This window comes from Lactuca serriola, chromosome 9 (assembly GCF_051521515.1).
Source record: "Lactuca serriola cultivar US96UC23 chromosome 9, Lser_US96UC23_V15, whole genome shotgun sequence".
Taxonomy (NCBI): Eukaryota; Viridiplantae; Streptophyta; class Magnoliopsida; order Asterales; family Asteraceae; genus Lactuca; species Lactuca serriola.
The window spans coordinates 18,226,515-18,238,944 of record NC_136416.1 but is presented as its reverse complement, the minus strand read 5'-3'; positions in this window follow the sequence as shown (position 1 = coordinate 18,238,944).

Here is a 12,430-nt window from a genome sequence, read left to right as displayed (position 1 = left end):
AGGAGAATTTCTCATCGCCCAAGTTTTAATTGGACAGAAACTTGGAATCATGCAACGTGGATGCACGATGAATGAGAAATTTCATATTTGGAAATTAGACAAATTCATTGACAAAGAGTCAAGTGAAGGACTAAGAGATCGAGCACACAATGTTGCGTGTTGATCAAGACCACCATAAGAGTAACAAAGATATTCGTCATGATTTACTAAAGGTTTAGTAAATATGATTATACTTACAAGATTAAGTGTAATTCTGAATTGATTAAAGGGTTTAGATCAATAGCAGAACGAATAAGAAGAATCAAGTAGGCAGAAAGATAAAAGTTTCTCCATTCTAAGAAGAAGGGAGAGTAGCTTTTATGCTTTATGATATGTCTCAGTGATTAAGAACCATATCTCAATTGATCCTCTAAGTGAGTCTTAGTACAATTGTATGTCTAAGAAGAGGAATCAATAATTGAAGAAATGGTTAAATCAAGAAGTCAATCATACTTCGTTCCAATAACAAGTCTTAAAGTTAAGATTGTGACATTGAGTGAATAGTATTAAGAAGGTTTATAACATTCATCAATTGTGGAAAGTTGTGATGTCTTGGATAAGACAAAGACCAACTAAGACCAAAATTATGAAGTGTTTTTGTTTTGATAAAAGCTACACTAACTCTTGAATATTTGTTTGTCAAGAAATGTTTTGACAAGAGAATCGTATATGTCAAGGAGTCAGTGGGAGTCTTTATAGTCTTGAAAAGTTTCAAGAACAAATCAAATAAACCTTATCGATCATCACTAGCACACGAGTTGAGGTTTACAACCTATCGTGTTGACATTATTTTGATTATGTGCCAATCCAATCGAGTTAATGAGTTCTCATTTTGAACGCATAAAAGGCAAAGCACCTTAATCAATGGAAGGTACATTGATAGGAAAGGGTGAGTTGCTTAACTACTTGGAAGACATGGTGGGCAGCTGTGCTACCATAAGGCAAGAAATCAAGATTAAGAAAGTTCGCTCCATATGAGTTTGAATTTTTCGTAAACTTGGTTTTGACAAATTCACATGGATAGAAACAAATACATTGTTTAAATCTAAGTGTCATAAGATTTCCTCCTTCATGAAAATGATTGTGAGGAAATGCTTTCACTAAGACAGATTTTAAGAAGATAGTGATTGTAAAATTGCATTCTCGAATTCAATTATGGTTACGGCATCCCTTTCCTTAATTTGAATTGTGAGGTTTGGCAATTAGTCTTAATTGTTTCGACACACATATGAACTATCGAAGGCAAAGGTGTATAAGTTCAAGAAGCATTGATAAAGGATTATCAAAGCACTAAGTATTAGAAACATGAACTTCAGAAATTCAATAAGTATTGTTTTTCTGAAAGTTAAGATGTTTATGAATACATTTCGAAGCTAGTGGGAGCATAAGTGTTATGTTTTATAATAATCATCATGATAGTGGGAGCATAAATGTTATGATTGTATGATTATTAAGGAAAGTATTGCAAGATTAGCAATATTAATTATAGAAAACAAGAGTCATACTTTGCAAAGTCGCAATAGTTGAAGAGTTGTTTTGCTATAATTAAGGGAGAGAATATTATGCTTCATTTCAGATCTAAAGGTTTAGGTTGAGAAATGTTAATAAAATTAGTCAAAGGTACAAAGTGTGTTCTTAAAATTTCGATTATGATTACGGCATCCCTTTTCACAATTCGAATTTTGAGAACATAGCAAATAAAACATTATGCGTCGTGTCCCATACACTTCGGGTATAGGATCGATTGCAAATGCTTAATGTTTGACCATTCTAAAATTTTCCAAATGTCGAGTGCATTTAGAGATAAAAGGGACTAGAATTGGTTTTGACTAAAAACAATTAAACAACTATCAAAGGACAATCCAAAGTTCGACGAGGATTGGTCGCTTGTGAATAGTTGGAAGTATAGTATTGGAAAATATGAAAATGTTTCCATATTGGATGGACCATATCGACATCATTATGAATAGATAAGATTCTATTAAAAATGAGTTGTCATATGGAACATATGGAAGTGTGTCCATATTGGGAATTGAATATTGAGAAATCTATGACTAGATTAGAAACTTCTATGCAAAAGGATGTTCAAAGAATGTACTTTGAGTAAGAGACATCACGTCTATGGAATTGTCTTGTAACAATCTCCGATAGAAGACTTTGTAATATCATTGGCAATAGTCTTTGTGACTTTGGTGCAGTGACATTACGAAAGGATAGTTGCATAGAATGTTAGAATCTAGCATATTCTATAAGTAGCAGGAATTTGATATTCTCTAACTTATGAAAAACGAATTTGGAGTTGTGAAATGAGAATGATTGAAAATGTGTTCAATGTGATCTATTTCATGAAGTAAGAACCATAGGTAAGCATTGTGTGCATGCTGGGAGCATGGGACAAGTGTTGTAATTCAAGTAAGAAGTTGATTACCCGAAACGACAAATAATGAGTAATCAATATGGTGATAAATAAAAGGTGTTTTATTTATGCTCAAAGGGTTGAGGCCATATGGGATTAGTATTATTCTTGTGTTTCACATTTGCATGTTTTGACTTCCAGAATAATTGAGTTTATTAAGAATAATCGAATTATTCAACCGGGCCACAGTCGTTCATATGTTGGAAGTAGATATGAATGAAGACTGTCGTGAATTGGTGTGTGGATTGTCTAAAAGAGTATTAGACATAAGCAAGAGTTTGCTGCAACGTTTATGAGTGCTTATGAATGTGATTTGAGCATTGGATTAGACCCACGCTCACTTGGATCACTCCATGGATTGTATCACGAGTGATTGGTGAGACGATAACATCTTATATTCTTGAAACCGAGATGTGTGAGTTGTATCTTGCAAATCGGTTGCACATTGATAATATGTAAACGCACCAGTAACTTGGTGTTATAAAACATATTGTTGTGTGTAATTCGGTGCGTGAGTGCAAGCGAGCATTGTATCAAAGTTTATCCGTTCCTTTTATTCAAAGTAGAATAAAAGCGATATCTTTTGGGCCCCTCGATGATTTAGTGACGACAAACTAAATGCTCGGCCGGGCTAGGGCTAATTTGATTTGTTCAATTAGTCAGTCGTCATAAATCGGAAATCGAGACATAGTACAAAGAGAATGATTTGAAATCATATCTCATATGATATCTAGAATGGAGGAATATATGATCCCTTATCTAAGGACACGCGTATTTGATATGATCAGAGTTGAAAGCGGCTTTGGAAAGCTACGATTGCAGATCAGGATCCGAAGTCATACGCAAAATAGTTGTTAGACTTATCCAAGTGGGAGACTGTTGGATTAGTGTCTAAGTCCATAACTATTTTGGTATGTACTTGACCCGATGGTGCATGGTCCTTTTGGGTTGCCTTCACCAAAGCAACTTGATTGGAGAAATATATAGAGAGAGAGGATAATATGATTTATTAATATGTTATAAGAATAATATATTAAAGGAGAAATCATATTTGTTTAATTAATATTGGTCAATAATTAATTAAGAATTAATTTTGTGATCAAGTGTAATTAATTAAACTAGAGGGGCTGATTTGTAATTATGTGATAGTTACAAAATAAGGTAAGGATTATCTTATAAATATGGTGGACGAATTTAAGGTTGGAAAGCCTTAGAATTCGAGTATGATAAGGATTCAAGGATTATCTTATTGGTTGCTTATTGGATAATCAACTAGATAAGGATAATGACTGAAACCCTATCTCTACACCTATATAAACAACCCCAAGGTCATGAATTCGTGTAACCCTTCCCAAGAGGTCCTAAGGATGAATTCTAACCTCCCTCCTCTCTCTTTATACCTTCTCCACTTGCTTATGGTGTTTGTAAGCCATTAGAGGAGTGACACTTGTGACTTTCTGCTTTCCAAGGTCAATTCAAGGAGGAATTGGATTGTTATTGCTACATAACAATCAAGGTATGTTCTTTAACCTAATTACATGTGAATTCTGATTTCCATATGCTAGAATTAGGGTTCAAAGTCTTGGATTCAAAGCATGTACAATAGAGAAACCTAGATCCGAGCTTTAGGGTTTGTATGAGCACATAGGATGTCTTATGACCAAAACCCATCAAAATGGTCTTTCACCCTTTCTGAGAGTTAGAAAAGGAGCAGCCTAACATTTTAGGGTTATTATTATTAATTGTTAATTATAGATGATTATGATATGTAGGCGGAGTCTAGACCGATCATCGAGAGCGAGACCTACTTACTTACTTACGAGGTGAGTCTTCTCATTATACTTTCCTGAGTGGTAATACTGTGTGACCAGAGGGTCTTATTTGCTTATACTGATTTATATGATATCATGCATTTGTCTTTGTGATTTATGGTGTATATTATCCTCTGCTTTATTGGTTAGGGCCGGAGGGTCCAACCCGAGTTGTGAGACCGGAGGGTCCTCACTAGGACACATGGACCGGAGGGTCCTAATCGAGATATAGCCATGAGAGGCTAATTATTTGCGTGCGGTATTTTAGGGAACTCACTAATCTTCGTGCTTACAGTGTTGTATGATATGTGTTTCAGGCACCTCTTAGGATCGCAGGAAGGCGCCGACTTGATTGTACACGCCAGCTATAGATTATGTTTTAAGGATTCTAAAATGTTATCAAACATTTTGTGTCTTGTTTTTTGAAGAACTTACACATTTTGTGGTTTTTGAGAAATGTGAGAATGTGTTTTATGTGGTTTAAAAATGAAAATTTTATTTGAAAATTTAGACTGTTACAATACTATTTGTTATGTATCGGTATTTTGGGGGAACTCACTAAGCTTCTGGCTTACAGTTATGGATTTTGTTTCAGGTACATCAGATGATCGCAGGAAGGCGAAGGCTTGATCGTGCACCTCCTCGCTTTTTTTCATGTTGTGATTTCTGGGAAAACTCTGATATTGGATTATTTTGAAAACAATTTGTAACCAATGAATGGTTTTGGAATGTTTGAAAAGTTTAAATTTTACATGAATTTTATGGATGTTACATAAATGAGGAAAATTATACATAATAAGAATGGAATGAAAACGACCCTTTGTATATAATTATAAATAATTAAAAATGCGGGGGAATATACATAGATGAGCAAGGGTAGTGTTGGCTCTATGAGGAAATCCAGGTAGGGTTGGATCTAGGAGGAAAGCCAATTACTATTGACTCTACGATGAAAGTTAGTTAATCTTGGCTCTATGAGGAATGCCGCTTGAATGGTTTTTCTAGACGACCAATTCGACTCATGGTTCATCGAGGATATGTGAACCAGAGTGATGTTGGCTCTACTAGGAAAGTCAATGCAAACATCACATGGGATATGGGAGGTGTATCACAGTTGGATTCGACACCATTTGTACCAATCCTTAATGAGATCATGGAATACTTGTATTACACAACATCGAAGTAACGGATGCTGTGAAATGGAACACCATGTCTCAAGTGAGAGTCGCGTCTCTCCTTGTGTATTGGTCCAACCGGACAGACTAGTAGTGAAATGGGTATCCTTTTGGGGATAAGCAAGGTAGAAGCTCAATTATCGATGTACGGACCCGCGAGCGGTGGAAAATAATAATAGTAACTACAAGGAGTGAGTGCATGTAGTTATAGCGATTACCTATTATTAATAAGAAATTAAGTGTGGAATGAGGATGAGTAATTACAAAAAACTGAATAATACAAGGACCATTATATAATGCAACATTAAAATGATGTGTAATAGTTGTATGCGGTGATATGTACTTTGTAAAGCTGAAAACTTGTTATATGATGACAACTCAAATGATTGACCCGTTAAGGGGATTGTATGTTTTCACTTTGACAATGTACAACTGGTTAGCTTAGTAGTTATGACACTTGTTTCTTGTTGTTTGTCATTTTTGTCTTGTATTGGTACATGTTGCTTGATTGTTTGGTTTGGTGAGGTTGGGATCTATTTGGGTAGTTTGTTATTTAGTTTAGTTGATACCGCTTAGACATGTCATGGTGGTCATTTTTGGTATTTTGAAATATTAAACTTACAAGGTTCAATTTGGGTTCTTTTGGAAGTTAAGTAAAGTTGGTGATTGTTTTTGAAACATTTGATTAAAGATTTTCATTGCATGTTTTTTGTTAAATGATATTTGGATAAAAAATTTATGGTGAAAATCACGGCGTTACATATTATGTTGTTGGTGATACAATATCGATGAGTCAAAATCCACTTACAATCGATTAGACCTTGCAATGAAGTGAATTATGGCCCTATCCAAACCGTAATTATGTTGTTGGTGATACAATATCGATGAGTCAAAATCCACTTACAATCGATTAGACCTTGCAATGAAGTGAATTATGGCCCTATCCAAACCGTAATTAGAATCATGTGAATTTGGATCTTAGTCTTTTATTCGTTTACCATATTACAACTTGTATATGCTAACCTTTTATTAAATGGGTTGGATATGGATCCATCCCATTTAAGTACGAGACTATTTGATTTCCCTATCTCTTTCGTTTATTTATAATTATAACTCCCAAATCCAAAGGTGGGTGACTAAGGAGTCTCCTCATTAAGTTGTCATCTATAACTCAAATAAATCCTCAATCGGTATCTGACAATCTGCTTTCTTCTCTAATCAAAGGCATACGCACCTTAACTCAATGGGGACACTTTCTTGTCTAATCAAACATGAGAGTGTAATTGTTTTATTGATTGCAACAGATTTTCCTATCAAACGCATGTTCTCAATAGTATACATTTATTTTATTTAAGACACATGTCGATATTTACTTTGTCTTTGCTATAATAAGCATTTAATTTATGAATAATACTTTGTGGCACGCCTTTATAATTGTGTAATCTAAAATTTTATAAATGGATAAGAGTAGTCGGTTGGATATCACTTGATTTAGTGGATAATGGTATAAATTTGATTACTCAAAAGAATGTAGATTATGGAGGGGGTTTGAATTAGATTTTGAAATTTGTTAATTTTTTTTTGGGACCAATCATGATTTGTTACAAACACGCTTCATTGTGAGGTATATATTCAATACTACAATAATTTAAGTTACGTGTTTTCTTAAACCGAAGTAAAAAAAAAAAAATGTTCTTTTAGCCATTTAATAAGTGTACGAATCGTTACTATTTTGCATGGTTCGGCTTGTTTTAATTAAAAACATAGGATTCTTGAGAGTTGGAGCCTTGGAAGTAGTTTGTTTGTGGCAGTGCACGTTGGGCCAGTGACAAAACAGTTTGTGGATCAAAACAAAAACTAATGGGGAAAAGCTGCTCAAATTATATAATCGAATCTTATATATATATATATATATATATATATATATATATATATATATATATATATATATATATATATATATATATATCCCTACCTAATAAAATAGTAGCACATTTGCCACGTGTCAATCAATTAGAGTTTCACATTAATTATTTGTCACTTGTCATTCTAAAGTTTTCCTCATTAGTTAAATTTCCACTAATTCACTCCTCCATTTTACACATATCAAACATGTCAACAAAAAATTTATTTGTAATATCTATTTTCTAATTTATTAAATTATTAATTTTTTTATCATTGCTCAATAATTACCTTATAAATTAATTAAAATTATTTTTACCTTTCTAATCCGTGGTGCCCACGGGTTATAAACTAGTATATATATAAAAGAGAGAGGCACGATCATTGAGAACCAAATTAAGGAAGGAAATTAGAGAATTTTTTATGCATATATATACTTTTGACATAAAATTTCATATGTGCATCAAGGAGTGGCAGTGAGTTTAACATCATGTCATAATATTATTATTATTATTATTATTATTATTATTATTATTTTCACCTAAACATGGTGTCATTTAACAGGTACACCGTCTAAAAGTTGGGAAGTGGTGGTGAGCTTAGCACATTAAATGCATTTTTGATCTTTTTTTTAAGTCAAACAAATTCTAATTTTAAAAAACACTAACATCTCATATAAAATAAAAAAATTACAATTATTTGAACATAAAATACAACTTAATAAATTAAAACATGAGTTAATACCGAAAAACATATATGAATACATAAAAAAACAACACATCATAACTAAAACAACTGGTTTTCGTCCAAAAATTGGTCTTATAATTCATCTCCAATGACATATTAAGGTCAAGGTCGTTAAACATCCAAAGATGACCAGTCAAATGACGACGAATATTATAATAAAATATTGCATTGTTTATTATCCTAATTCTCTGTATCAATTCTTGACCACCATATTTTAGTGGTTTTGTCCCGTGGATGACCAAATTCTCTTCGTAGGAACATATCACATTTCTTTATCTTCTAGTATCATATTATATGATTTCATACACATATACATCACTTCGATCATAGTTTATACTTCACAAAATATTTATGCTTTGACAAGTATTTCCCAACACTTTTTATGTGCTCCAAACGCTCGTTCGATATATTTCATCGTTCTTTTGTGGACTATCTTAAATCTTGATCTTCGAGGAACATCCGGACACGCTAAAGTTTAACAAAAATTGAAAGGTCAAGATAGATCCCATAGATAAGATAGTACCCAAATTTATATTTCGTTCCTCGGAGTACAAATGATGAATCTAGGGCAGTACCGTCATATATTTTGTTGTATAATGGTGAATTATTGAGAATATAACAACACTAATCAAACGAAGACTATCGAAGTAGGCATGCAAAAACCACAAATTAGGACTAAAATGATAACTCATGTGAGGCTATAGTGTTAGGCGTGTCAAACCCAACAAATAAAGGGGTACGATATACTCCAAAAGAATCTCACTATTGATGGGTTTTAAGCAAAACATCAATCCTATGGTGTACATGCAAACCCTAATAGCTTTTGGATCTAGTTTGTCTAATGAACATGTAACTGAATATCCAAAGCTATAAACCCTAGATCTATCATATAAGAACTAAAATAAGGGTTTAGTAATTACCTCTGATTGTTATATTGTAATAACAATCAATTCCTTGCTTTGATTGGCTTCAGAAAGCTTAGTGCCTCAAGTGTTGCACCTATAATGGAGTCACAAACACCACTAAGCAACTAGATGAAGAAGGAGAAGAGGGAAGGCACCCAAAAACGTCTAGAAACCCTAAGGATTCAGTTACCCACGTTTTTGGGGCATAAGGGGTTCTTTATATACTTGTGTGCGCTGCTAGGGTTTCAGTCAAAACCCTAATGAACAACTTAAACTCTAAGCAGCCCATGGAACCTTCTAGGATAAGGCCATGGACGAAAATATGATGGGCTCCCATCATAATTTCGTTCACCCCTTGTTCCTTTAGCATTCCTTAGCCCACTAACTCAATTATCCAATAATTGCAGTCCAGTCCCCTATATTTAATTAATCTCTTTTAGCCACAAAATTAATTATCAATTAATTCTTGACTAATATTAATTAAACAATATGATTTCTCTTTTAATATATTATTCTCATAATATATTAATAAATCATATTTAAACCTTTCTCTCCTTAATTCATCCTACATATTGCTTTGGTGAAGGCAACCCAAAAGGACCATGCTCATAATCGGGTCAAGTACATACCAAAATAGTTATGGACTTAGACACTAATCCAACAGTCTCCCACTTGGATAAGTCTAATAACTATTTTCCGTATGACTTCAGAACTTGATCAGCAATCGTAGCTTTCAAAAGCCGCTATCAACTCTGATCTTATCAGATAGCGTGTCCTTTAGATAAGGGATCATATATTCCTCCATTCTCAAGATATCGTATAGACATAAGACATGAATTTCAATCATTCTCTCTATACTGTTTCCCGACTTCCGATTTATGACGACTGATAACAAACTACAATTGAATACATCAACTTAGTCCCGGCTTGGCCAAGCGCTTAGGTGTCATCACTAAATCATCGAGGGGCCCACATATATCGCTTTTATCCCACTTTGGGTAAAAGGAATGGATAAACTTTGACTCAAATGCTTGCTTGCATTCAATGATCGAATCACACACAACAATAAGTTTTATGACACCAAGTTACTGGTGCGTTTACTTATTATCAATGTGCAACCGACCAACAAATAACAACGCACACGTATCGGTTTCAAGAATATACAATATTATTGTCTCACTAATCACCCGTGATAAATCCATGAAGTGATCCAAGTGAGCGTGGGTTTAATCCAATACTCTAATCTTATAAAAGCACTCATGAACCATGCAGCAAACTTGTGTTATGTCTAAACTCTTCAGACAATCTACAGACTCTTCATGACAGTCTTCCTTCATACTTACTTCCAATGTATGACCGACTGTGGAGGTTCTAATAACCCAGTTATTCTGGAAGTCAAAACATGCAAATTGAAACACAACAATAATACTTAATCCTATATGGCCCCAAACTTGTGGGAGTAAATAAAACACTTTTGTTTAAACACCATATTGATTACTCATTATTCATTGTTTTACTGTTTCAGAAAATCAACTTATTACTCAAATTACAACAATAGCTGTCCCATGCACAAAGCATGCACACTATGTTTCCTATGGTCCTTACTTTATGAAATATATCAATTTAAAACCTTTTCCAGTGATGCTCATTTCACAATTCCCAATCCTTATCATTAGTGTTAGAACACAAGGTTCTTGCCACTACTAGAATATGCTAGATTCTAACGTTTTATGTAACGATCCTTTCGCAAAGTCATAGCACAAAAGTCACCAAGACTTAGCCAATGAAATTTCAAAGTACTCTATCGGAAATTGTTACAAGACAATTCCATAGACGTGAAGTCTCACATTCAAAGTACATTCCTTTGAACATCCTTCTTGCATAAAAGTTTCTAATCTAGACATAGATTCTCAATATCCAACTCCCAATATGGAAACATTTCCATATTTGCCATATGAAAACTCATTCTTAATAGAATCTTATCGATTCATAATAATGTCAATACGGTCCATCCAATACCATACTTCCAACTACTCACAAACGACCAATCCTCAACAAACTTTGGATTTTCCTTTGATAGTTGTTTAATTATTTTAGTCAAACCGATTCTAGTCCTTTTTCCCTCTTAATGCGCTATACATTTGGAAAGTTTTAGAATGGTCAAATATTATAGCATTTGCAATCGATCCTATACCTGAAGCATATGGGACACAATGCATAATGTCTTACATAAAGATATGATACTTTATCAATCTTTTGCCATAATATTTTATGTGTCACGTTCTCACAATTCGAACTATTAAAAGGGATGCCGTAATCATAATCGAAATTTGAGAACACACTATATATCCTTTGGCTATATTTATTAAAATTTCTCAATCTAAGCTTTAGATTTTGAAACGAAGTATAATATTCTCTCCCTTAATTATAGCAAAACAACTTTTCAACCCATGCAACTTTGCAAATTGAATCTTTGTTTTTCTATAATTAATATTGCTAACTTGCAATACTTGCCATAATAATCATACAAGCATAACACTTATGCTCCCACTATCATGATGATTATTACCATATAAGCATAACACTTATGCTCCCACTAGCTTTGACATGTATTCAGAAAACAGCTGAACTTCTAGAAAACAATGCCTATTGAATTTCTGAAGTTCATATTTCTAATACCAGATGCTTCGATAAGCCTTTATCTAAGCTTCTTAAACTTATACACCTTTGCCTTAGATAGGTCATATGTGTGTCTAAACTTTTCAGAACTTATATCAATAAGTCCCAATGTTAGACTAATTGCCAGATCTCATAATTCGAACTATGGAAAGGGATGCCGTAACCATAATCAAATTTGAGAATACAATTTTCACAATTGCTATCTTCTTAAAATCTCTCTTAGTGAAAGCATTTCCTCAAAGTCATTTTCATGAGGGAGTGAATCTTATGACACTTAGATTTTATGGTGTATGAGTTCCTATCCATGTGAATTTGCCAAAACCAAGTTTGCGGCAAATCCAAACTCATATGGATTGAACTTTCTTGACTTCTAGCCTTATGGTAACACGAGTGCCCACCATGTCTTCAAAGTAGTTTAGCAACTTGTCCTTACATATCAATGTACTTTCGATCGATCAAGGCGCTTTGTCTTTATGCATTCAAATGAGAACTCATAGAACTCACATACATAATTAACTCAATTGGAATGACATAGAAATAAAATAATGTCAATACGATAGGTTGTAAACCTCAAGTCGTGTGCTAGTGATGATTGATAAGGTTTATTCTTGATTTGTTCTTGAAACTTTTTCAAGATCATTAAAACTCCCACTGACCTCTTGACATATATGATTCTATTGTCAGAAAACTTTTCTAGACAAAACAAATATTCAAGAGTTAGTGTAGTTCTTATCAAGACAAAACACTTCACATAAT